We start from the raw sequence: 26589 nt of genomic DNA on the forward strand, positions 1-26589 counted from the left end.
TTGTCTGATGGTTAGCACATTCTTTGGTACAACCCTTCTTGGGAATTGGGATGAGGATTGACCTTTTCCGGTCCTTGGCCACTGCTGGGTCTTCCAGAATTGCTGACATAACGAATGCAAAACCTTTATGGCATCAACCTTTAAGGATTTGAAGTTCTGCTGGAATTTCATTGCATCCACTAGCTTTAGTAAGATCCCATGGTGGTGGTGGTGGTTTAGTCACTAAGTCATGTCCAACTCTTGTGGCCCCCCTGGACTGTAGCTAGCCAGGCTCCTCTGCCCACGGGATTCTCCAGGCAAGAATATTGGAGTGGGTTGCCATTTCCTTCTCCAAGTAAGATCCCATACTATCATTTAAATCCAACTATCTTATCTTCCCTCCAGGGACCCCTCCTTTCCCCACACTTCTTATACCTGGACTCTTCAACTCAACCAAGCCAATCTATGAAGCACTCATTCACAAGATACCACTTTGCTATCCTAGGCATGCCACGTCACAAACATCCCCCTTTCAGGACCAACTACATAATTTGTGGGGCCCACAGCAAAGGTGAAATGTGGGTCTCCTTGCTCAAAAATCATTAAGAATTGAACGTGCTAACTACAGAGCAGTAAAACAAGCGTGGGGCCCTTCTCAGTTTAGGGCTGTGTGATTGCCTAGGTCACGTGCCCTGGCCCTACTGCCTCCTCCTGCATTGGAGATAAGATCATGCCCTCCTAGCAAGCTTCGTCAGGTAAAGCCAATCTCCATTCAACCAGAACCCAAGGGTTGATACGTTGATCTTTGTATTTATGTATTTTCTTACCAACAGGATTATAAAACCCTCTTTAAAAACAACCCCACGTTTTTATTTTTAATCCCTCAATGGTTCATAGCATGATGCTTCATGTATGTGTTATTGTGCTCAGTCACTCGTGTCCAACTCTTCACAACTCATGGGCTGCAGCCTACCAGGCTCCCCTGTCCATGGAATTTTCCAAGCAAGGAAGCTGGAGTGGGTTGCCATTGCTTCTCCAGGGGATCATCCCAATCCAGGAATCAAACCGGTGTCCCTTGTGTCTCCTGCATTGGCGGGCAGATTCTTTACCACCAGTACTACATGGGAAGCACTAGTAAGTATACAGTAGGTATCAGTGAAATGATTGTTTTCTTAAGAAAGCTTCAGAACAATCCTGAGCTATGTTCTGACTCAATAGTGTTTCCATGCTTGGCTCCAGCTCAAGCGACAACACCACTCCTGTTGAGCAAGCAATACTATATAAGCTGGGATCTTCAAGAGAGCTCCGGGGAAGGGGGGAAGAGGGCATCCAGAATCTGCCTGCACTGGACTCCATTTAATAGGTCTGCAGAAAGAACAGCCCCTGCCAGGAAGCCAAATACTCAACTGTGTTTGAACCTGGACTCCAAAGCTGTATAGCAGGAAGAGACAGGGATAAGGGCAGTAAATTGACAATATGGTTCTTCGGAGGCTCTGGGGGTTGGCAGGGAGATGTCCTCCAAGTGTTTCACTTTTAAGCCCACGTTCATTCTTGTGGCCATGGGTTGTAACTTTCCTGTTGTACTACATGGCCAGGTCTCATCAGGCAGATGTTTATATGCTGATGTCAATCATTTCTTTTTTGTGCCGCTTGCTCCTGCAGCCCACAGAGTGGAAGTGATTCTTACTCCTTGATCTATTGATGTTGGTTATTTTTATGACATTATTTTCTCTCACGCTTTGATACCTATCAAGTTCTCACATCTACAGTGAGCAGGGGGTTATCCCAGAATCAAAGCACAGGGTCGGTGCATCAGAAGAATGTGGATGAGAGCTGATGCGAGTTTTTTAAAGAGATTTGCCACCATCCATCATTTTTTGAATTTCCAACAATGGTGTTCTTGCATCTAACAGCACTCTTTGCAGAACGACAGCCAAATGCTTTGGAAACACTAGTCCATTCATCCTCCGTCATGAGTGAGCTCCATGTTAACTATTTATGTCTCTGTTTGGACATAAGAGAAAAATTAGAGAGACACCTCATTTTTCAGAAGGTCACCTTTCTGGCATCTTCCATCATTCAGTAGGCAAATGAGAGCTAAGAACCTCTGAGTGGCCAACAGATCCACCCAAGCCATTACAATACGTGCACAAAAGAAGCCCTCCCTCTGGAAGCTGATTGTTCTGCCTTTAAACACAATTCTGATGAGATCAGGTATGTAGTTTCACAACCAACAAAAGACAAAGTGCTCGAATGGTAGGAAGAGAGGAGGGCACAGTCAGGCAGAGTGACCCCAGAGATGGAAAACAAACAGAGCCCAGGGGTAGGGGAGAGCCCCTCACTTCCAGAGGCCCACACACACCTGCCCCTGCAGACACTCTGCGCCTTCCCCGCTTGGGCAAGGCACTTTCACAGCCTCTACACATGCTGGGCTCAGTGTCTGGAATGCCCTTTCCCAGGGTCTCTGGTCATCAATGCAATGTATTTTCACAGCCTCTACACACAGTGGGCTCAGTGCCTGGAATGTCCTTCCCTAGGGCCGGTGTCTGGTCATCAATCACCTACTCATCCTTTGAGATCCAACCCAAATACCCCCTCCTCCGTGAGACTTCCCATCATGTCTGTCCACCTGTGCCACTGCATCAAATGCAGATCATAATGTATGTTTCTGCCGTCCCTGGCCAAACTCAGCAGTTCCTGAGAGCAGAGGTTATTTGGCATATACCTTTGTAGCCACACGGCCTCAACCATGGTACATGCTCCATAAATATTTGCTCAAAGAAGGACTTACCTATGGAAAGTAGACAGAGTGAAAACACAGCAAACAGAAGTCCTGGCAGGGATAAAGTTGTGGCCATCGAGAATGGTCATGGGGACACAGAGCGGGAAGGGGAGGGCGGGGCGAAATGGAGAGTGGCGCTGACATATACACCACCGTGTGTGCACTGGAGAGCCAGTGGAGGCTGCTGTAGAGCACGGGGGCTCAGCTCCGAGCTGCGTGCTGGCCTAGAGGGCTGGCATGGGATGGGCAGAGAGAGGCTAAAGAGGGAGGGGGCAAGTAGACACACACAGCTGATTCACTCTGTTGTACAGCAGAAGCTAACCCAACATTGCGAAGCAGTTGTACTCCAATAAGAAAATAAGATAAAAAGTAAAAACCCACAAGTCCCAGGAATTATCACCCTGAAATACAGCCTCTAGATTGAATGTCAACCCACACTGAGGACGATAAATTATTTAGGAAAGGTTAAGATATGTTCCATATCCTTTATGTTGCAAGGCAAGTAAGCGTGTAGCCTGTTTTTAGAAAGATTTTGATAATAACTATAGAAAAGTCATTTACTTGGAACACCTCACCTGAGTTAATATTTAATAGGTGCGGAGCTACCATCAATATCATTTACTCAGTGTTTGAACCAAAAGGAATGGGTATTTTTGAGACAGGAACTCTGACCCCTAACTTCAAGCTTCCCTTCCCTCTCGGCCCCAGCAGGAAGCATCGCGTGACCCGCCAGAGGTGGACGACAGGCGCATCCTCTGTTTAAGTAATGGAACCCAGAGGACCGCCGTCAAAATGCAGCCATCCGGACCGGTGGCTACTGCAGACACAGGGAGCTTTCTGCTCCCAAGGCAAGGAGATCCTGTTCCCTTTGTTCTTTTGGCACAATTCTGCTTATGGCTCAGGCCTAGGAAAGTGGATGGTGCTATCGAAATATTTATTAATAACCATATCACTTGTCCAAGCAAGCCATTTCCATTCCACTTTTCAAAAAGTAAGCTGCAGCAGCGGGGCCGAGAGAAGCACAGGAACGCCACCCGCCGCTTCGTCTCTTCACATTTAACTGCACCGGGTGACACATTCAAAATCCAGCCCCAACCATGCCAGGAGGTGATGGCGCATTATGAAATAGTAAAATCCGTACCTTTAGGGGAGGTGACAAAGCCCACTGCTTAATGTTTTCTGGGCCTCTTCCATGTGTCTGGCAGCACTGTGCCCTAAGTCTGGGGCAGTAAGCGTTCTTTCCAGAAGAAGGCAAACACTGCTTCTGACTCCCATTCATGCTCTAACCTAGGAAGGCATCCCATTTTTGGTAACCATGTGACTTCAACTCAGTCACCTCCAGTTCTGTACCTTCACCTCTTGACCCTGAACTTCCATGACCCAGGAGCAGGGGAGACGAGCTGAACTGAGAGAGAGGCCGTAAGCAGCACGCCTGGTCACCCACCCACCATTTCCATTCTCGATGACTTTCAAGGTTAAACGCCTTCCTTTTCAAAGCCACAGCCATGGGCAGATTCATGGCAGCTCTGCAAAGCACACTCCAGTTCTGAAAACCTGCCCACTGCCACCACTTGAAAGGGAAGAACTGCTTTCATCTTCAGTGGGTTGCCAGACCAAAAAAAAAAAACAAAAAACATCATGCCAGGCTGTAGCAAAGCCAGGCCAGGCTGACTGTACCGCTAAGAAAGAGCACCCAGACACCCAGTTTCAGGGAGACAGCTGAAACTGTGAGAAGGAGCGGGGCCAGGGCATCTTAACAGGGTCATAATGAGACCCAGACACCCCACAGATGCTTCCCATTCACCCCCAAGTACCAACCCAACATGACCCCAAGGAGGGACCTGGCCGAATGGTAGTGGCAGTGCTGGGTGAGGGCACTGAGAATGTGCTATTGTAATGGCCATCCCCCAAATCCTCTATAAGTAAAAAAAAAAAGGATAATAATACTTAGCAAAGAATTTTAAAAAATGCAATGATAAAAACCCTTTCAATCTAATTCTATGACCAGGAAACCAGAAAGACAAGAACAAAGAAGGCATCCACAATCCCTAACTTTTCACCATGGCCTGAAAAAATATCGAAGGAGAATATCCTATCGAGTGTAGCTTATGTGGCACCAGATGATAAGCAATGTATACATGTCCCTGAAACAGGGGAGGTGGAATTCATAGGCTAGATTTCTGGATGTTCACTGGTCTCTTTTTCTAGGAACTGACTGATACTTGCTAAGCGGGAGTGTCTTAAAACAGAATTGAAGAGGGTTGAGTCCTTGGATGGCAGGGAGATCAAACCAGTCAATCCTAAAGGAAATCAACCCTGAATATTCATTGGAAGGACTGATGCTGAAGCTGACCTTCCAGTACTTTGGCAACCTGATGTGAAGAGATGACTTATTGGAAAAGACCCCGACACTGGGAAAGATTGAAGACAAAAGGAGAAGTGGGCGGAAGAGGAAGAGATGGTTGGATGGCATCACGACTCAGTGGACGTTGAGTCTGAGCAAACTCCAGGTGATAGTGAAGGACAGGGAAGCCTGGCGTGCTACAGTCCATGGGGTCACAAAGAGTCGGACACAATTCAATGAGTAAACAACAACCAGCTTTTGTTTGTTACATTTGAAAGGAAGCTTAGAGTTCATCTAGTCCAAAGACCCCTGTACCTGGGAGGTGGCTCTCAGACCCATGCCCCAGCCTTCACCATGGTCCAAGTTCCCAGCCGACAGGCTCCCAGCTGGCTTTGGCCAATGGGAAGCACTGGTTGGACACTGGAAAGCAGGAGGAAGGGAGAGGTCAGGGTACTGCTCCTCACTTTCTATGGCAGCAGGAGGTCCCCACTCTGAGGTTCCAGCCCAAACAACACCTCTCTCCACGGCCCCAGCTCTCTCAGGGAAGCTCCAGAGCAGCTTCAACACTGGCCAGAGTGGCCCAGTTTCTGGGTCCTCAAACCACCAGCTTTTCCCTTTGTCCCTCTAGTCCTATGGGTAATGCTTGTTTTTCATTCTAGTCTCCAATTGCCTTATTGGCCAACATAACCTGGATGAAATGCCCCCTGACTAGACTGTTGTTATTCAGTCGCTCAGTTGTGTCCGACTCTTAGAGACCCCATCGACTGCAGCACACGGGGCTTCCCTGTCCTTCACTATCTCTCAGAGTTTGCTCAAACTCATGTCCACTGAGTTGGTGATGCCATCCAACCATCTCATCCTCTGTCAGCCCCTTCTCCTCCTGCCCCCAGTCTTTCCCAGCATCATGGTCTTTTCTCATGAGTCGGCTCTTCGCATCAGGTGTCCAAAGTATTGGAGCTTCAGCATCAGTCTTCCCAATGAATATTCAGGGTTGATTTCCTTTAGGATTGACTGATTTGATCTCCTTGCAGTCCAAGGGACTCTCAAGAGTCTTCTCCAGCACCATAGCTGAAAAGCATCAGTTCTTTGGGGCTCAGCCTTCTTTATGGTTCTAAGTCTAGACTTCCTAGAGTCCTTCTGGGGCCCCTGCTCCACCTTGACTGATATGCATGACATCTGAATCCTCTCCACAGTGTTTCTCTCAGGTATCTTTCTAAGCTCTGCTTAAATGCTTCCAAAGACTTGGAACTCATTACCTCACAAAGCTACATAGTCCTAATAGATTGGTATAAAAATTCTTCCTTATGCTGCCAAAGTATGTCTCCCAGTAACCTTTAGGCCTAAGCTCCATGGGGGAGGGGTAGGGGAGACCCCTTCAAGCAGCTCCATAGCCCACCCCACAGTTGTCTCCCTTCTTAGGCAAAGGCAAGGCTGGAGCTGAGTCTGTGATCTGATTTGAAGGGCAATTAGAAGGGCCTTCTAAAATTCCACCATTTCTGATTCATCTTTTAAAATTAAAACACTGACACCTCAAATTTTTTGCATGCGTACATGCATGCTAAGTTTCTACTTTATAAGAATACCCGTTATGAAGAAAATGCACGAAGTTGCTATCACTTATGAAACTCTTCAGAGGAATTTATTCTATTTATTTCCTTAAAGCTGTTAGTCGAGAGCTGGGCCCTTTGTAAACGGGGTCTGGATAAACTAAAGGCTGGAAGAGCAGTGACTGGGGAGCAGCCAGGAGTCCTAGGGTGGAGGCAGCCTAGGAAAGTGGCCCAGGCTGGGGCTCTGAGCTGCCAAAGGGAAGCAAAGTCACTGGAAAGCGAGAAATTGAGAAAGCAGAAGGGAGATACCCCTCCGAACAGCTTTGCCTCTGCCTCCTCCCCCCAGACCCCCAACCCTCCTCCTGCCCTTCTTCCCTCTGCATTTGGGCATATGGGAGCTTCATGGCCAGACCTACCATCACTCTGACAAATGAAACGAAAGAAAATGCCCACAAAATCATCATTTGCATTTATACGTCCAGTTCCTACAAGTTTTCACAAATCTCTTTGGTAAGCACGGCAGGACTTTTGCAGTGCAGCTCAAGAAGATATTTAATCCAGCTGCCCTCTTCCCAGAAAGTAAACAGATAATAAAATAAATCTAATCAGCATTCCTTTTCACTTAGCTGAAATTAAATTTTACTCATCATGGGTAAGTGGCTAATTACATGTTTAGTGTAAAGAAAATTCCGAGGACATTCCCTTATTTACTTTCTTCTTGTGTCAATAGATGAGAAGACTGGCATTCAGATGGAGGTGGGAACAGCCGGCTGCTGATGCCAACTCACCTTTCACAGCCTGAATTCAGAGCAAGACAAAGCAAACAGTAGAGACACCAGAATTAAATTGCCTTCAAGCCCAATCCAGGCAATCTGCCCATTGATTTGCAGCAAGCACAAGTGCTGATGAAATGGCTTCTGAAATGAATTGATCCCTGGGATCCAAGAGTGAAAAAAAAAATTCTTGAGTCATTACTATGCACTAGGCATTTCTTACATGGATGCTTCATCATAACCCCATGAGGTAAGTATTATTTTTATACTCATTTTGTGTGCTCAGTCGCTCAGTCGTGTCTGACTCTGCGGCACCATGGACTGTAGCCTGCCAGGCTCCTCTGTCCATGGAATTTTCCAGGCACGAATACTGGAGCAGGTTGCCATTTCCTGCTCCAGGGGATCTTCCCGACCTGCATTTCCTGTGTCTCCTGCATTGGCAGGCAGATTCTTTACCACTAGTGCCACCTGTGAAGCCCCAAACTCATTTTGCAGTGGTGAAAAGCAAAGGTTGAAAGGATAAAAAGCATCTCCAAGGTCAAACAGGTGGTAAATGAGGTATGGAAATCTGACGCTGAAGGCCATACTCTTAATTATGACATCGCCTTTGTGGCCAAGAGAGGTCCTTTCCTGACACTTCTCAGCTCCCATGTTCTCACACTAAGGGAACCCAAGAATTCTGAGATCCTATGTCAGTCATGAAAGTTTTCCTCAAAGAAAACTCACAACGGGAAGCTAAATCCCAGTACCGGCCATCCCTCACCTGCTCCATCTTCCTCGTTTGGCCTTCTTCCAGGAAAACGTCTGGCTCCAAAGGCACCTTTTGGGTGACAGACCTCCCATATGTGGCCTGTTTCTCAGTGCCATGTCACTCTGCTAAGCCTTCCAATCTGGAAAACGCGGTTGTATCCAGCACGCTGGCAGACAGAGCACTTTCCACAAAGTGTTTAGGGAATGAAGCAGACTGTACAATTCACAGGCTTGTTAATGAGAGCTGTATGTTTAATTCCCCACGCTCTAAGCAAGACCCAGGGGTATTCTTTTTTAACTCAGGAAAAACATAAATGCAAATAATTCCATACAAATAGAACTGTCCTGAATTGGAACTGCTCAAATGAGCCTATGCCCAATTATTCCAGCTCCTGATCATTACTAATCGAAGCTTATGTTTATACCATTACATTGTAACACACTCCAAACAAATGGGCTCCATCTCTGAAAAAGGGACTTTTGTCATCTTTTCTTTTGCTGAGCTTTATACATCCTAAGTCATTGTCAGCATCCTACTAAATTTTAAATTCAGTTTCTTTTTTTTATATAACTGTTTTTGGATTTTATCTGACATAGTTAAACAAAATCTGCTTAAACCTAAAGACCTGAAATTGGTCACATGGAAACTCTAGATAATAAATAAAAAGAAACAAGTCAGATCACACTGTCCGGATAATGCCTGCAACATGGAAGAAGTTTTTTCCCTCCATTATGAAAAGTTCATCAATAAAATTATTGCTCAGCAATAGATGCTCTTATGCCTCATGGCTCAGATGGTAAATAATCTGCTTTTAATGCAGGAGACCCGGATTCAATCCATGGGTTGGGAAGATTCCCTGGAAAAGGGAAAGGCAACTTACTCCAATATTCTTGCCTGGAAAATCCCATGAAGGGAGGAGCCTGGCAGGCTACAATGCATGGGGTCACAAAGAGCTGGACTCGACTGAGCAACTAATATTTTCATAAATGTTTTCATCAAAACATACCCCCAAATAGTTTCTCTTAGATTTGCCATAGAGGACAGAGGATATCATATTCGTTTTTGTTGACCTGGGAGACAGATGAGCAAATTTAGAGGATACTCAACGCCGTAACAAAGTCATCAATTTGTGATGATGCCAAGCCCTCCCTGGAGAACAAGTAAGCTACCCGATTCCTTAAGTCTCTGAAGTCCAACCAGGGACACAGGAATAAAAGGTGTCCCCCTGTGACTGACTCATGTTGATGTACGTCAAACATCATCAATATTGTAAAGCAATTATCCTCCAATTAAAATTAATCAATTAATTTTTAAAAAATGAAATAAACTCCCTGCACTCTCTAAAAAAAAAAAAAAAAAAAGTGCCCCCAGCTGAGTTCAGACTGAAAGAAAACCATAGCTAGGTCTTATCAAAAACTAAATCCTTAGGAGTGACTACTAACAGAGAAGAAGCTGGATGGTGTGCTTCTGGTACATTTCCAAACTTCAGAGATTCCATCAAAATATCTTTCATATCATGCTCCCTGAGCCCACAAAATCTGGTATAGAAATTGGCGCAGTGGGAGGCGATCTACGCATGTCAGCCTTCCTGTGAATCTCTGTTCTCTCATGGCAAAGACTCTTCCCTCATCCCTACTGACACCTGTTCTTACCTGTAAATTAGTACACCATGTCCACCACACCTTCCCCAAAGGCAGAAGATGGCCTTCTTAGCTTCTCTAAATCAGTTATTTAATATTTAGTGAAAACGTGGGCTGTTCTTCACTGGTGTGTTTCCTGACTCACAGGTCACCTCCTGATCCATTCCACTCTGCCTGCTCCAGCTTGATTTGGGCTGGAACACCTGCTCCTCCCCCATGTCCAATTTCTCCATTTCCTTCCCCTCCCTCTCTCCTTGAGTCCCCATTTGAACAAAGAGAGTAAGATGCTTTTTTGCTCACTACTTCCTGGAACTCCCTTGCCCCTTTTAAAACTTCAACTGTTCCATAGTATTTGGAAATTTTGAAAGATAAACTTGGGAAAGCCAGTGTTCTATCTCCAGTCAGTCAGTCAGTTCAGTCGCTCAGTCATGTCCAACCCTTTGTGACCCCATGGACTGCAGCACACCAACCTTCCCTGTCCTTCACCAACTACCAGAGCTTTCTCAAACTCATGTCCATCAAGTCAGTGATGCCATCCAACCATCTTACCCTCTGTTGTCCCCTTCTCCTCCTGCCTTCAATCTTTCCCAGCATCAGGGTCTTTTCTAATGAGTCAGTTGGCATCAGGTGGCCAAAGTATTGGAGTTCCAGTTTCAGCATCAGTCCTTCCAATGAATATTCAGGACTGATTTCCTTTAGGATGGGCTGGTTTAATCTCCTTGCAGACCAAGGGAAGCTCAAGAGTCTTCTCCAACACTGCAATTCAAAAGCATCAATTCTCTGGGGCTCAGCTTTCTTTATAGTCCAATTCTCACAGCCATACATGACTACTGGAAAACCATAGCTTTGACTAGACAGAATTTTGTTGGCAAAGTAATGTCTCTACTTTTTAATATGCTATTTAGGTTGGTCATAGCTTTTCTTCCAAGGAGCAAGCATCTTTCAATTTCATGGCTGCAGTCTCCATCTGCAGTGATTTTGGAGCCCCAAAAAATAAAATAAAATCACTCACTATTTCCATTGTTTCCCCATCTATTTCCCATGAAGTGATGGGACCAGATGCCATGATCTCAGCTTTCTGAATGTTGAGTTTTAAGCCAACTTTTTCACTCTCCTCTTTCACTTTCATCAAGAGGCTCTTTAGTTCTTCTTCACTTTCTGCCATAAGGGTGGTGTCATCTGCACATCTGAGGTTATTGATATTTCTCCTAGCAATCTTGATTCCAGCTTGTACTTCATCCAGCCCAGGATTTCGCATGATGTACTCTGCATATAAGTGAAATAAGCAGGGTGACAATATACAGCCTTGACATATTCTTTCCTAATTTGGAACCAGTCTGTTGTTCCATGTCCAGTTCTAACTGTTGCTTCTTGATCTGCATACAGATTTCTCAGGAGGCAGGTAAGGTGGTCTGGTAATCCCATCTCTTGAAGAATTTTCCACAATTTGTTGTGATCCACATAGTGAAAGGCTTTGATGTAGTCAATAAAGCAGAAGTAAATGTTTTTCTGGAACTCTCTAGCTCCCAATTTAAAATATGTCCCTGGATGCTCTAACATCCACCAGAAATGAATCCTTCAACACAAGAATGATAAGTTCCAAGCCCTGGGAACTGATTATAGGTTGACAAATCAAATGGCAGTGATTTCTCCTACATCAATGAATATGTGTTCCTAACTGTCTTCATGTTACAGAACTTCATGCAATAAAAATAACAAAATACAGCAGATGCTGTTAGTGATTCAGCCACATCCTCGTACCCTCATCACTTCATAGCACGTGGACCAGACTTATCACAGCCTGCTCACGTGACTATCTTCTTTGGCTGAGGTCTCTGGCCTCTGAAGCCCTCTCTGCCTGTCCACGTGGAAGACTAGGGATGCTGGGAAATCAAGAATTCCCAGGAGCCACTCTAAGCAATATCTAACAGGAGTCGGAGCATAAATACCCCAGCTCCCTTGCCCCGCAGGTGGGATAAGTCAGGAGCATATGTTCTGAACTGGCTCCTTCAAACAGGAGTCGGAGCATAAATACCCCAGCTCCCTTGCCCCTCAGGTGGGATAAGTCAGGAGCACATGTTCTGAACTGGCTCCTTCATTTTCTTCAGAAGGATTAAGTTCCAGCTGCCACAACTAAAACTGTCCTCACATGCCTTTGTTGGCTGTCTTCTCCTCCTGTCTCATCTCCCCACTTCCTTCCAGCATTTCCTTCTCCTCTCATTTAAATGACTTGTACTTGAGGTCTTGTTTCAGGGTCCTCCTCGGGTGACCCCAAAAGAAAACATGGGCCTATGGAACAATGGGGCTGGGTTAGACACCCCAAACTTTCTCTGTTTTCTAAGTAATATACCATAAAGTAGAAAAGTAAGAAGAAGGAGAAAAATAGCACTGTTAAAATGCCAAACATTTTAAGTCCTTAATACTTTAAAGAAAATAACATGATTTGGCAGATTACCTTAACAAATAGCATGAATTTTTCTTTTTTCATGGAAGTATGCATGTGAAATCTATTACTTCTGAATTACAAAGAAGAAGTGGAAGAAATGACATCTGAATTTTTAGGATGAAATGCAGTGACATCAGAGGTAGATACTTATGGCTCATCATTCTACATTTTTTTCTCCTACATTGATTTAAATTAGAAATTCAGGTTTGCAGTTTTTTGCTGGTTTCCTCTTTTAATTACAAAATGTCTAATTTGCTGTATTTGGCATTAAGTCATCATCTTCCGTTCACTGGAGGTGCTTTTAAACCCCATTTAAAGCATCATTTAAATAACTACCCCACTTAGGTAACTACCACACAAGTTATCTTAGAAGTGAGAATTTAATATAGGAGATTGCATAAGTGGGTAATGGATGACTGAAAAGGCAAAGGGAAAATCTGGGCAATTTTAGGAAGCACTCACCACTGCTCAGTTCGGTTCAATTGCTCATTCGTGTCCAACTCTTTGCAACCCCATGGACTGCAGCACACCAGGCTTCCATGCCCATCACCAACTCCCGGAGCTTACTTAAACTCATGTCCATTGAGTCAGTGATGCCATCAGCCTCTGTCATCCCCTTCTCCTCCTGCCTTCAATCTTTCCCAGCATCAGGGTCTCCTTGAGGCTAAGGAAAATGTAGAGAAATGGAGCAGAACCCAAGAGGAGCATCATATGACCAAACCAGACTTCTGGGAAGAAGTTTCTCTGAGACACAGACTTTTCAGGCTAAAACCAGGAGAGTCCTAGGCAAACGGGCATGGTTGGTCATCCTTGAGGAAATCGTGGTGCCTGACTGGTGGTGATGCCTCAAGCACTTACAGGAGGGGCTCCACAGAGCTCGAACTCAGATCTCTGATTGGGAGGAACCTGCCAGCTGGCACTGCTACCTCTGCGCTGGTAAACAGATCAGGGTCCAGGAATGGAGGAAAAGACTGGAACCAACTGCTGCTCCAGGTTCAAGCCTCCATCTCCATGGACAGATCCCAACAAGAAGCAGCTGCCAAAGGGCGAAGCAGAAATATGGCTTGCTTCACAAAGCGGAGCACAAACAGCAGGTCTGAAACGAGAGCAATAGCTTAACAAGCAGCACAGCCACCACGATGTCCACGGCGTTCGTGGCTCAGGTCTCACTTCTCACTTCTCTCTCTCTGTCTCTCTCTGTGACCCTCTGTGTGTGTGTGTGTTTGTGTGTGTGTGTGTGTGTATGTGTGAATCTCTCTCTTGTTGGCATTCTCTCTGATGATGACTCCTTCAGATCTACCACCTAGTCTCTCATTCTTATACCTTTTAAAACTTTTCATTATTTTCAGTTTCTCCTGAATACTTAAGACCTTCCTTTTTGCTCATCACTGGAATTCTTTATAAGGACTCGTTCATGTTTCCATTGCTGTATTAAATAATTTTTTAACAACAAAACCTGCAAGCTCAGGAGAATGGCATGATACACATGCGCAGAAAAACCTGTATAAGGATGAACTGAGGCACTAGAGAGAGGATGAGACGTGTGCTCCCCTGCAGGCTCTCACAACCACCTGCAAAGCATTTTCGCTGTCACCTGGTGTTTCTTGTTAGTGCAAAGCTTAGTTGCTGTGTGACAAAAAAACATCTCATTTGAGCAAAGCTGGTTTTGCATTTTGGTGATTTTATCACCCTATGTATCTGACCCAGAAGAGCCAATTCATGCATTAGAGATGCATTTTAGCAGAAGGCTTGGAGTGAGAGCCAGGGGCACCTCCTAGACCTGAAGTGGAGAAGGACGGGACGCCTGGCCTCAACCCTCTTGGGAGTTTCTCCATGTGTCTCACTGGAAATAGCTTTACAGCCTCTCTTACCTTTCCTATTTACCTACAAGACCACTAAGCCAACCTATCCCTCAGGATTTACTTGATAACATCTTAGGCAGCTTTCTTTACTGACTCTGAGCAGACAGGCAGGATTCACACAATGGGACTATCGCATCTGTATTTCCCAGGAATTCTCAGACTATTTCAACCACAAATACAGACCCATCAGGTTAGCAGAAGCAAGAATTCATGACCCAGGCCACACTCTCAGGTGCCCGAATTCCCCACCTCACCCTGCCTGAGTTCCTACCCCAGCCGCCCACCAATTCCCAGGGTCTGATAAGGGTCTGGTAGTCAGACAAAAAAGCTAGAATCCTTGACTTGTTTTTTCAAACTACTTTACAAAGCACAATGTACTGCAATAAAGACTTTTAACGACTTTCATCTTCAAAGAAACACCAAATTATGTTATAATTTATCTGAAACTTTAAATTATTTCTGGGATTGTTTCATGTTTTCAGTCTCTTGCTTCACACACATTACTCACAATTCCTGAGAGGGTCTTGGATGTGAGCTCGGCATTGCAAAATAGGTCACTGGCGTGCCCGAGCCTGATTCCTGCAGCCTGCAGGATTCCTGCAGTTTCCATTTCAAATGTAAGCAACCATAAACTTTTTATTATGAAGGCAAATTTTCAGAGGCTTCTGCTGCATGTCTGGTACCAAGGCACCCCCATATATGATCAGAGAGCTGATCATACAGGATTGCTGTGAGGTCAACATATGAAACATCATCACCACTCAATTTGCATTTAGCTTTTACTTAATGATGTAGTCGTTGGACAGGCACTCACTGAACCAAGGAAACAAATATATTTCTGCCTTGAAAAGCACCAAGAATACAAAAGAACTTTAAATAAGTTTCTCCCCAAAAATCATTCTTCTGTCCTGGTGGGAAACATTTTCCACTTCTTCACAAGCAGGTTTCCTCCTGATTTTGGGGCTCTTGATTTTTACCCATGGCAGTGGAAGGCCCACCTGGGTCTTATACCTTTAATGTCAATTAGCCACAATGACGGTAAAATCTGAGATATGAAAACAGTTCCCTAACCACAAGACAAGCAGGTTTAGGGAGCGCTCACACCCAGCAGCAGAAACCACATTTGGCCCTGGATCAAGGACAATTTTGATGCCAGCCAGTTCTAAGACCTTCTAGGACTAAGAGTGCTTCCCAGGACCAAACATCTCAGACAGGCTCTACTTCCAGTTCTTTAAAAGGTAGCAAGAAGTTCCAACCACCCCTTAGAAATACTCAGTGACCAGGACTTCCCTGGCTGTCCAGTGGTTAAGGCGTCACCTTCCAATACAGGGGGTGTGGGTTCAGTCCCTAGTTGGGGAGCTAAAATCTCATATGCCTGGAGGCCAAAGGACCAAAGCATAAAACAGAAGCAACACTGTAATAAAATCAATAAAGAGTTTTTAAAAAAAAAGAAATAGTAGCCCAGAATCCTGGGAACAGGCTCAAAGGCTTTTGGGTAGGAAATTCATCAAGCACCATTAAACAAGGATGCTGATGTGCTTAGGTCACAAAGTCGTGTCTGACTCTTGTGACCCCATGGACTGTAGACCTCCCAGCTCCTCTGTCCATGGGAAGTCTTCAGGCAGGAATACTAGAGTGGGTTGCCATGCCTTCCTCCAGGGGCATCTTCCTAACCCAGGAATTGAACCCAGGTCTCTAGCATTGCAGGTGGATTCTTTACCATCTGAGCTCCTTCTTCTTCTACCCTGTGTTATCCTGCAGTTTAAAGTGATGTGAGCAATCTGGAGGGGAGGAAAACCCCTTTTCCTTGCCATGCCCCTCCCCCTTCCTTGGGGGTACACAACACACTCCCCACAGGAACCACAGGTTACCCAACCAACAGTCACACCCCACTGCCAACATGAACCACAGGTCTTACCCCACTCCTTACACAAAGCACAGCTCATTCCAAATGCTCCATACTAACCTTTGAGATTCCAACAGATTCATTTCAGGAAGGACACGTAAGTTCTGAGCATACTGCATGTGGTGGTTTCTTTATTTGATCATTTCATTTTAACTCAGTCCAAGAACATACAAGCCTCATGAGGAAAAGGACTCTGTTTGTCTCAGTGATGCTCCTCATCGCCTGTCTAGCACAAGACCTATCACAGAGTAGACCCAATAGTATTTGGTGAATGAATGATGTAAATGGAAGAAGGAAAGCATGCCCTAAAAGAAACCATTCCTACGGTGATTTGAGCTATGGACATACAAAATCAGCCTAGGTTAAAACCCTTTCCAATATTAAAAAGGTATCTGCTTTTAAAAAACTTAAATTTGAAATTTTTAGTCTCTCCTATTTCCTTTGAAATTATTTCTGAAAATTATCATTTCCATTGCTTTATATGCTTTATATGTCAAACTGTGATCCTGTTTCCATTTCATATATATATCAATGATTGTATCACAAAGTGACACACGATAATATGCAAAACCAAATATGGCATGTATCTCTTCTCCCTGGACCTCCTTTCTTGAGGAAGGCACGAACACATCATTCAGAAACTGTGTTTGTCTCAGTGAGAAGCTCTGTGCAGGCAGGGACCTAACTAGATCACCATCACCTAATGCATTGCCAACACATAATAATAGGTAGTCAAGAAATATTAGGTAAATGTAATAGTTACATGGGCTCAGGGAATTGCTCCTATTAGGACATCCATCTTTTCTATGAAAGACATGAGTCTTACTATTTAGGGTAAATCCAGCTTCCTCCAAGAAACCACCCACTCCAGGGGAGATGCAGACATAGAGAACTGACTTATGGACATGGGGCGGGGGAATAGGAAGGAGAGGGATAGAGAGAGTAGCATGGAAATATATACACTACCATGTGTAAAATCAATAGCCAGTGGGAATTGGCTGTATGACTCAGGGAGCTCAAACTAGTAATCTGTGACAACCCAGAAGGGGTGAGATGGGATGGGAGGTGGGAGGGAAGCTAAAGAGGCGGGGACATAAGTATACCTATGGCTGATCCACGTTGACGTATTGCAGAAACAATACGATAGTGTAATAATCCTTCAGTTAAAAATAAATAAATGGTTGGATGGCATCACCGACTCCATGGACATGAGTTTGAGCAAGCTCTGGGAGGCAGTGATGGATAGGGAAGCCTGGTGTGCTGCAGTCCATGGGGTCACAAAGAATTGGACATGACTGAGCAACTGAACTAAACTGAAAAATAAAATAAATTAAGAAAATAAATCTTTAAAAAGAAGTCACACATTCAGCAATAATCTCTCCTTTCCTTATGCTCTCTTAGCACGTGGTATATACTTATCAAATTAGACTGAGAGCCCCTAACTGACAAGGACGTTCTCATTTTAAATTTTTTATTTACTTCTCAGTCTTGACTACAGCGCTCTCGTGTGAAAGGGGCTTAGTTATAGTAACAGGAAGCTTTGTAAAGACCTACTTTAAATGATGGGCTTTGAACTATTTTAAGAGATTTCCATGATGAATTCATTTAATTCTCACTACAACCCTATGAGACAATTAATATCAAGATCCCATTTTACAGATGAGGAGACTGAAGCCCAGAGACACACAAATAATTACTGGCCGTGATTCAAATCCACATGCTCTGCCTTCCAAGACTACTCTCCTTAACTAGAAGGAAACAAAGCCAGCTAGATGGTCATTAACTAGTGAGAAGCTTACAGGATCAGCCATCCTTATGCACACAGGCACAAAAAAAGAACATAGCAAATAAAAGCAGTAATGAACAGACACGGCCTGTAACTCACATGACTACCACGGTAAGCCAGGAAGCCATGGATGCTTGTATGTCCCTGAAGGGGTGCTCTGAGGTCACCCATGGAGAAGATTTTACAAGGTTGTGAAATATTTCCATTCAACATTTCCTGTCTTCTTACCCGTCTGATAAGGGTTACACATCCATGCACAATGGATTTTTCTCCCATTCATCATTATATAGTGCACTTTAAGACTTTTCAATATTCAAGTATTTTAATTCAATACAAAATGTCCCTAATACCTCAACAAATAAACAAACAGGACGTGCTGTTGGATGCATTCTTTTTACAGACGTTGGAATTAATCACGAATTTTGCTCTTCTTTGTCAAGCACGCTTTGCCATCTTGAAATAAAGGAGAGTTGAATAGGTCACAGATTTGCGTTGAGCCTGAACTATAACCTAAATGGCTTGGGCTAAACATGCTTGTGTCTATCAAGATCTCAAGTAGCGTTAAAATGCAAGTGTGCTGCTCTTAAGTCATTTCATCGCCAGTATTACAGAGACACAGAACGACAGAATTTACCTATACTTCATAGTGATCCTAGAATATTCTGTGTAAGCCATGTGCAGGGTTTCAATTACAAAGAGATCCTGGGCAAGCACAAGTCAAACGTTCGTGCTGTCATTTATTTTTGACTGATCCCAAATATTGGCATCATGTAGTGATTTATAATGGGATAAAAATCTCTGCTTCGTGAGTGTGTGTTGAGGATTTAAGAAGATGATACATGGGAAGCATTTTACAGGAGTGTAAATCATGGATACTACCTGGTTGACAGGAAGGACAGAAAGTTTGCCTGCCCAGGCTTCCCCATCTCAGTGGCCGTTGCTCTGAGATTTGGAGACACTGGGGTCTGGATGTATTCCTTTGAAATGAGTCTACTTTTGTTACAATCTTATATTGTGTGATTTTGCAGAGGCAATTTTTCAACATCTATGAAAATTAAGCTATACATCCCCTTGGACCAAACAAACCTGCTTCAAGTAACTCATGCTCTAGATCTTTTCATGTGCATGTGACTCTTTGTGACCCCATGGACTATAGCCCACCAGGCTTTTCTCTCCATGGGATTTGCCAGACAAGACTGATGTGAGTTGCAACTTCCTCCTCCTGGGGATCTTCCCCACGCAGGGATCAAACCCATGTCTCCTGCATCTCCCGCATTTGCAGGTAGATTCTTTACCACTGAGCCACCGGGGTAGCACAGATCTACTCACATCGGATCCCAAAAATGTATGCAGACTTGTTTGTAATAGCAGCCAAATGTCCAGCAATAAGGGATGAGTTAGAAAGTATGGCTTGGGACTTCCCTGGTGGTCCAGTGGTTAAGAATCCGCCTTGCAATGCCAGGGACGTGGGTTTGATCCCTGGCTGGGGAACTAAGATCCCACATACCGGAGAGCAGCTAAGCCTGCACCCCAACTACTGAGCCTGCGCACCACAACTAGAGAGTCTGTGCGCCACAGTGAAAGATCCCACGTGCCACAACTAAGACCCAAGGCAGCCAAACAAATAAATATTTAACATAAGTAAATAAAGCATGACTCATCTAAAGAGTGGACAGCTGTGCAAACGTGGAAAGGATGCATGATCAATTTGGCACCACACTGAGATAGACTGATAAGTGAAATGAGTAAGGAGCCAAACAGTACAGATAGGATGCCCCTTGGGTATTTTTAAAATAAGAAGCATACATATAAAACGGATATGTGCACTGACTATTTCAGAAAGGATTCCCAAGAATGTGGGGAGAGTGGTTACCCGTGGAACAAAACTAGAGATTGGGATCTGGTGGGAAGATCTACGTGTCTTCATTATATGCCCTTTGGCAGTGTTTGAATTGTTCTTACCACACTGAAGTGCTACGTTTTCAATTTAAAAACCAGACATTATTTTCCTTACATGATTAGGATCAACATTCACCAATCGGACAGCGTGACTTGCTTCCAGGCTTCCATGTGAGTTGAGTGTAATGTGGAAGCATAGGAGCTGGGCCAGGAATTCTGAACTCTGATAGGACACACACAGACACACACACACACACACTTTCGACTGGTGTGTGCAAAATCCCTTCATAAGGTTGCTTGCTGACCTAAACAATCATACTTTTTGGGTAAAGTGTGTCTACCTGGAGGGAAGTTAAAAGCAAGCACAGTGGGAAGATTTCCCTGAAACTGCCTAGTGAAGAATATGTAGTTTGGGCAGGTTGGAACTTTTATTACCATTCAAAACATACCTCATCAAAACTGCCTAGAGAGAGGCTGTGCCAGGACAAAAACAAAACAAAACTTGAGCATTAATTTTTTAAAATATGCGTTTGTTCTTATGTTTCATCTCGTAGATACTGGTGTAAAACACTTAAAGAAGATGTCCACATTTGAAAACCTAGGCATGTTGCATAACTTGTCTCTAATTATACAGGAATGAATTATTAAGTGAAAAAAGTAATTAGATGTTTAAAACGTTACTGATAGCTCACACTAACAAAACAAACTGTGAATTATATTTTTTTTAGCATATGATTCAGGCACCAGTTTTATAGATTTAATGTCCTTGAGGAATATCAGATGTCCTCAAGATCTGGAGTTTGATTTAACTGAAAGATACAGGGAAAACTTTGTAGCCAGCCAATCCCCCATCGGCTCCATATCTAAAGAGGATCAAAAGCGTGCGTTATTCCAGCTAAGGTTAGCAATAATTTATGCTGAATAAATTATCTGCAGTTTAGCTGCTTTCAGCCAGGGGCACAAGAAGAAGTTATGCAATGCAAAAGGCTGCGCACACCAGCATGTACTAACATGCTGGAACCAAACCAGGCTGGGCCCGTCAGAGGCGATCCGAGCCCAGTTTGTTACGGACTTGGTGCAAAGCCAAGTCACTGGCTCAGCTGGGAGCTGAAGCACCTTCCCAGTTTCCACCCACTCACCTTGCCTAACCTATTTCTCACCTTGTCTGATCTACAACCGTGAAGTGTAGAAAGCATGCCTTAGAAATAAAATGGAAAACTAATCCACCATTTAGAAGTACAACATAAATACACATAGATGAAAGCTGCATGTTCAAAAAGATGCTGCAGATAAAGGTGACAAGAGGTAATTAATTTTCTAAACTAGAATGAATTCCAGATCTAGGGGATGCCTATAAATGCTGAGCCAAAGCTTTGGTACAGAAGTGGCAGGCAGCACGGGAAAAGTTCCAGAAAGATCCGCCCCAAGAATCTCCTTTTAGGACCTGGAGTTACATGGAGACTGGCTCAGTGTCCTTGCCCTTCTGAGAGAACCCAGCCCACCTACGTCTTTCTATGGTTGAGCCAAAAAAAGGCAAGACCCTTATCACAGGAACATGGGCTTAAAGTGTCTAAAAGGCAAGTGTATTAGTATGTTCAGTCACCTTGCAAGCTAATGACTAGACACTCGGAGCACAGGGGATCATTATTCCAGCATATCATCAGTGAGCTCTCCAGAAAAGCTAATTAAGGGATCCATTAAAATGCTTACCCGAAAGTGAGGGTTTATCACAGAATCTCATTCGTATTTGAAGAATTTGCAAGATTTTCCCTCTGCCTGCTCCCGCCACCTTTCATTTCCTTTCCTGTGATCTCTAAAGATGAGCAAAATTAATTAGGGAGATTCTTATTTTCCTTTTATCATAATTTAGGTATCTCATTATTTCCCCCCTTCTCTAACACGGTTTGCTATCAACCTGACATGGAAACCCAAAAGAACTGCTGCTGCTGCTAAGTCGCTTCAGTCGTGTCCGACTCTGTGCGACCCCATAGACGGCAGCCCACCAGGCCCCCCCATCCCTGGGATTCTCCAGGCAAGAACACTGGAGTGGGTTGCCATTTCCTTCTCCAATGCATGACAGTGAAAAGTGAAAGTGAAGTCATTTAGTCATGTCCAACTCTTAGCAACTCCATGGACTGCAGCCTACCAGGCTCCTCCGTCCATGGGATTTTCCAGGCAAGAGTACTGGAGTGGGGTGCCATTGCCTTCTCCGCCAAAAGAACTAGAGGCAGACAAATACTATTCATATATTCCTCTGTCAAGAGTAGCATCAGGTCACACTTGCCCAGAAAATTCCCTGTTCACTTCTTTAACATGAGAAGTTAGTTGTTCTTTGATCATCTTTAGGTCTTTAAGTATCCTTTCTTGGCATCCTCCAAAGTAGGTACATGCAAGGTGGGGACAGCATCCATCCAGTAGAGTTGGGAAGATACCCTACATGTTCTCTTTTACATTTCTTTTGTTCCCTCATCTGATGGTAATTTATATTTTCTGTATATATCTTACAATAGATAAAACATCTAGGTATCAATGAGATGGTTGGAGGGCATCACCAACTCAGCGGACATGAGTTTGAGCAAGCTCTGGAAGGTGGGGAGGGACAGGGAAGCCTGGTGTGCCATACAGTCCATGGGGTCCAAAGAGTTGGACACAACTGAGCGACTGAACAACAATGGGAGCAATACTTACATATCATCTGCAAGTAAAAACAAATAATCACAAAGGAGGAATGTGGATTCAAAAGGTTTCACAGATGAGGCGGGCAGTCTTAGGGACCCGTGGGCCAGCCTGGAGGACCATGGCATCAGTTTAGGATCATCTGCCAAGTGCCGTCCACAGCCACGGGGAGCCCTGTGGTGTGTGTGCTCGCCACAGCTCTTTAAACTGCTCAGATTCTATATCTGAAAAGAGTGAAAGGCAGCCGGATTCCCTAAGGATTCAGTCATCTGTGATTTAACCTTGCTCATCTCATATTCAGGAATTTTTAAGGGAAGGAATGATGCTAAAGCTGAAACTCCAGTACTTTGGCCACCTCATGTGAAAAATTGACTCACTGGAAAAGACCCTGATGCTGGGAAGGATTGGGGTCAGGAGGAGAAGGGGACGACAGAGGATGAGATGGCTGGATCGCATCATGGACTCGATGGACAAGAGTCTGAGTGAACTCCGGGAGTTGGTGATGGACAGGGAGGCCTGGCGTGCTGCAATTCATGGGGTCGCAAAGAGTCGGACACGACTGAGCGACTGAACTGAACTGAAGTAAAATTGCTCAATAGGCCCAGAGTGACTCCTCCCCCTACACTGGGAAAACTATATAAAACAAACAGAAAATGCCAAACTAACTTATAAGTTGGCTCACTGGATGCACAGTCTAGCCTTCCTCTTTCCCTCAAGAGCAAGGTCTGAATTAGCACCGTCTTTTCTTTTTAACTCTCTTGGATTTTTTTCAGTTATAAAACAATATGTGGCTGCCATAACAAAGAAAGATAAAAAAGAAAGAAAGTTGCCTGTGATGGCATTTTTTTTTTTTTTCTAAAATCAAAACTCTATAGAGTCAAGAATCTACTGAGAAAAATATGCCATCATCACAATGGCTATTGCTCGTCCTAATAAGCCAGGGCTGAAAGAGACAGTCACCGTCGCACACAGTGGTAAATTTTGGGGGAGCAACACGGCATCAGACATCAAATTTTACATCAATGAATAACCCCCGATGAGCACATTTCTATGTCAGCCAGCTCACAAAAGACCCTGGTGACTCGCGACAATGACAGAATCTTTCTGAATACTAAAAGTATTTCCCCTTCCCTTAATCTTTGCATTTACTACACTACCAACTATTAATGGAAAATTGATTTCGTTATTTCTGATGCTTCGTCTATCTTATCTAGGAAAAGTCAAAGGGAATCCCTATGGATACAGACAGAGGGAACCGTTCTTTACACATTTTTGTATATGATTTGGAAAGCCTGAGAAAACTGACAAATCACAAGAAAAAGAAATTTGTGTCCTGTGGAGTAAAACTCAGTACCTGGAAATTTCACTGCAGGAAGTTGAAATTGACAGATAGAAACTAGACCAGTTTCATAATATCACTTCACAAACTCACAGTGAAAAACTGTTCTGAAAGTTTAGCTCTATTTCTCACAAATGTAATAAAATGACAGAACTCAAAGGGCATTAAGAGGTCATCTTTTCCAGCCTCCTGCCTCAGGCAAAGGAGGACTCCATCAAACAAGATAAATGACTGCAGGTACTGTTTTGTTTCCCTTTCTGTTTTTTAAATATTCAGAGAGATATTTAAATTCCTCTTAGTCACTTGGCTTGGCCAGAGTCCAATCAGCCTTTTAGTCACAGAACTTTTAATTAGACTTGCAATTTAGTCTCACTTTCTTTTGTTCAATTCTCTATAAAGGATGAATTGTTGATTGGTATATTGTAAGAATATCCATTGATATACTTGAAAAGAGTACTACTGCCTTAAATTTTCAGGAGTATAGTGAACTAGATACTCTAGCCAAACTATTTGCTACAAACGACTAAAAATACTTAATGAAATAGAAAATCTGTTTTCTAACTTACATCAGTGAGTTGATAAGAAAGTAAGGAATTCTCAGAAGCAAAAATCCAGGTCACAGCCAGATTCTGAATGAAGACCAGAGCCCCAAAACTGCCTCTCAAACTGATGTCAATAGGCAAACCAGATGGACTTGAACTTGGTCTACGAGGCCTCAAGCGGTGCTGGAACAGCACACACAGCCTAAGATGGAACATAAATAGGAGGTGCACACTACACCCCGCATAAAGACACAATGCCAAAGGGCTGTATGTGCAACACAGGTAAACCAAACATAAATCCTCCACTCTCCAGGACAGCACAAGGAAGATTATGTCTTGAACTTCAAAGCTGAAAAAAAAATCTTCCCTGCAAATTTTTAACCACAAAGAAGCCTGCCTCAGGTGAGCTTGGATTTCAAAGTTAAAACAACCTGGCATTCTGGGAAAACAGCAGTCTTACTCTAAAAGGATCCCAGGTTCGCCATGCCCTCCAAATATCTGGCTCAAGCAAGTTTAAATCATCTATGAAGGACAGGACCCCAGCTTCAACAGAGACCTGGTGAGGTCCCCACAGATACGCACTCAGAAAATAGGCGCCACAGGGAAGTCACCAAGATCTCAAGGAAACAAGACACCCCAATTGTGGATTGAGTTTTTAGAAGACAGTAAGTTTCTGGTTGAATAAAAAAGAGTAAGATCATAAACTCATAAGTATTTGTTGTCTGATAAACTAAAATATCACCATTTTTCAGGAGACACAAGCTTCACTACCACCAAATTATAGGAATAATTGCATACGCAGATTGATACATAAAGGAGGCTTGTTTATCTGTTGGTTTGACTATGTCTTCATTAACAATTTTCATTCTATCTACTCATGCACATGTATTGAATGTCCGCAAAAGGTGAGGGACCAGGCAGACAGATGTGGAAACGCATCGTCATTTCCCTCCAACGACTCATACCCAAATAGGAAAAATGAGAGACAGGAGTTAGTGGTTTCCTTGTTTTTCATTTGCTTAGCATCTATTAATTTTCAGTCAAGGCTATGGTTTTTCCAGTGGTCATGTATGGATGTGAGAGTTGGACTGTGAAGAAGGCTGAGCACTGAAGAATTGATCTTTTGAACTGTGGTGTTGGAGAAGACTCTTGAGAGTCCCTTGGACTGCAAGGAAATCCAACCAGTCCATTCTAAAGGAGATCAGCCCTGAGTGTTCTTTGGAAGGAATGCTAAAGCTGAAACCCCAGTACTTTGGCCACTTCATGTGAAGACTTGACTCACTGGAAAAGACTCTGATGCTGGGAGGGATTGGGGGCAGGAGGAAAAGGGGATGACAGAGGATGAGATGGCTGGATGGCATCACCAACTCGATGGACGTGACTTTGAGTGAACTCCGGGAGATGGTGATGGACAGGGAGGCCTGGCGTGCTGAGATTCATGGCGTCGCAAAGAGTCAGACACGACTGAGCAACTGAACTGAACTGAACTGAAGCATCTATTAATTTTTTTTCACATTTCATCAGATCTAAAAAATTCACCTCAGTATTATTTGCAAAAAGCTCAAAATTATCATATAAGCCATCGTGATTTTTTTTCCCCCTAACACCCTTCCACCCAGAGCCTCCTGTCCTCCTGATGATATATTGTTTGGAAATATAAACATATAGTAAAATGATAAGGAAAAGCAAGAGAATGCTTAACATAATATCACATGGATTATATTTGGAAAGAGAAGGAAAAGGTTTGGACCTGGAGGAATACAAATATAAAAATAGGAATTCAATCCCTAGCTGGGGAACTAAGATTCTGCATGCCATGCAACATAGTCAAAATTTTTTTAATCTCTATATGTGTAAATATATGCTATATATAAAATACATACATATATATATATATATGTGACACATATATCTGTTAATCTTTTACATCAGGAAATTCTTTTATTTTGCCTTCACACATGACAAGATAGTTTAGCTGGGGACAGAATCCTGTTTGATAATTATTTTCCCTCAAAATTTTGCAGGTCTTGCATTCAGTATTGCTGTTAAGAAATGCAATGCCATTCTGATTCCCAATACATTTTTTTACTCTGTAAACTTCTCATTTCCCCTGTATCCTGGTATGTCATAATGAGCCATCTCTAATCATTCTTTATTCATTCATTATGATGGATACTCAATAGGCCTTTTCAACTGAAAGATTTATTTCTACAGTTGTAGAAAATTTTCTAGTGCTAGTTCATTAATACTTCTCTCAGCTACACTTTCACTCTTCTCTGCTTTTTTAACTCATTAGTCACAGGTTAGACCTCTGGGA

The sequence above is a fragment of the Bos grunniens genome, chromosome 9 (genome assembly GCF_055505025.1).
Source record: "Bos grunniens cultivar Pamir isolate PY7600 chromosome 9, Bosgru_T2T1.0, whole genome shotgun sequence".
Classification (NCBI taxonomy): Eukaryota; Metazoa; Chordata; class Mammalia; order Artiodactyla; family Bovidae; genus Bos; species Bos grunniens.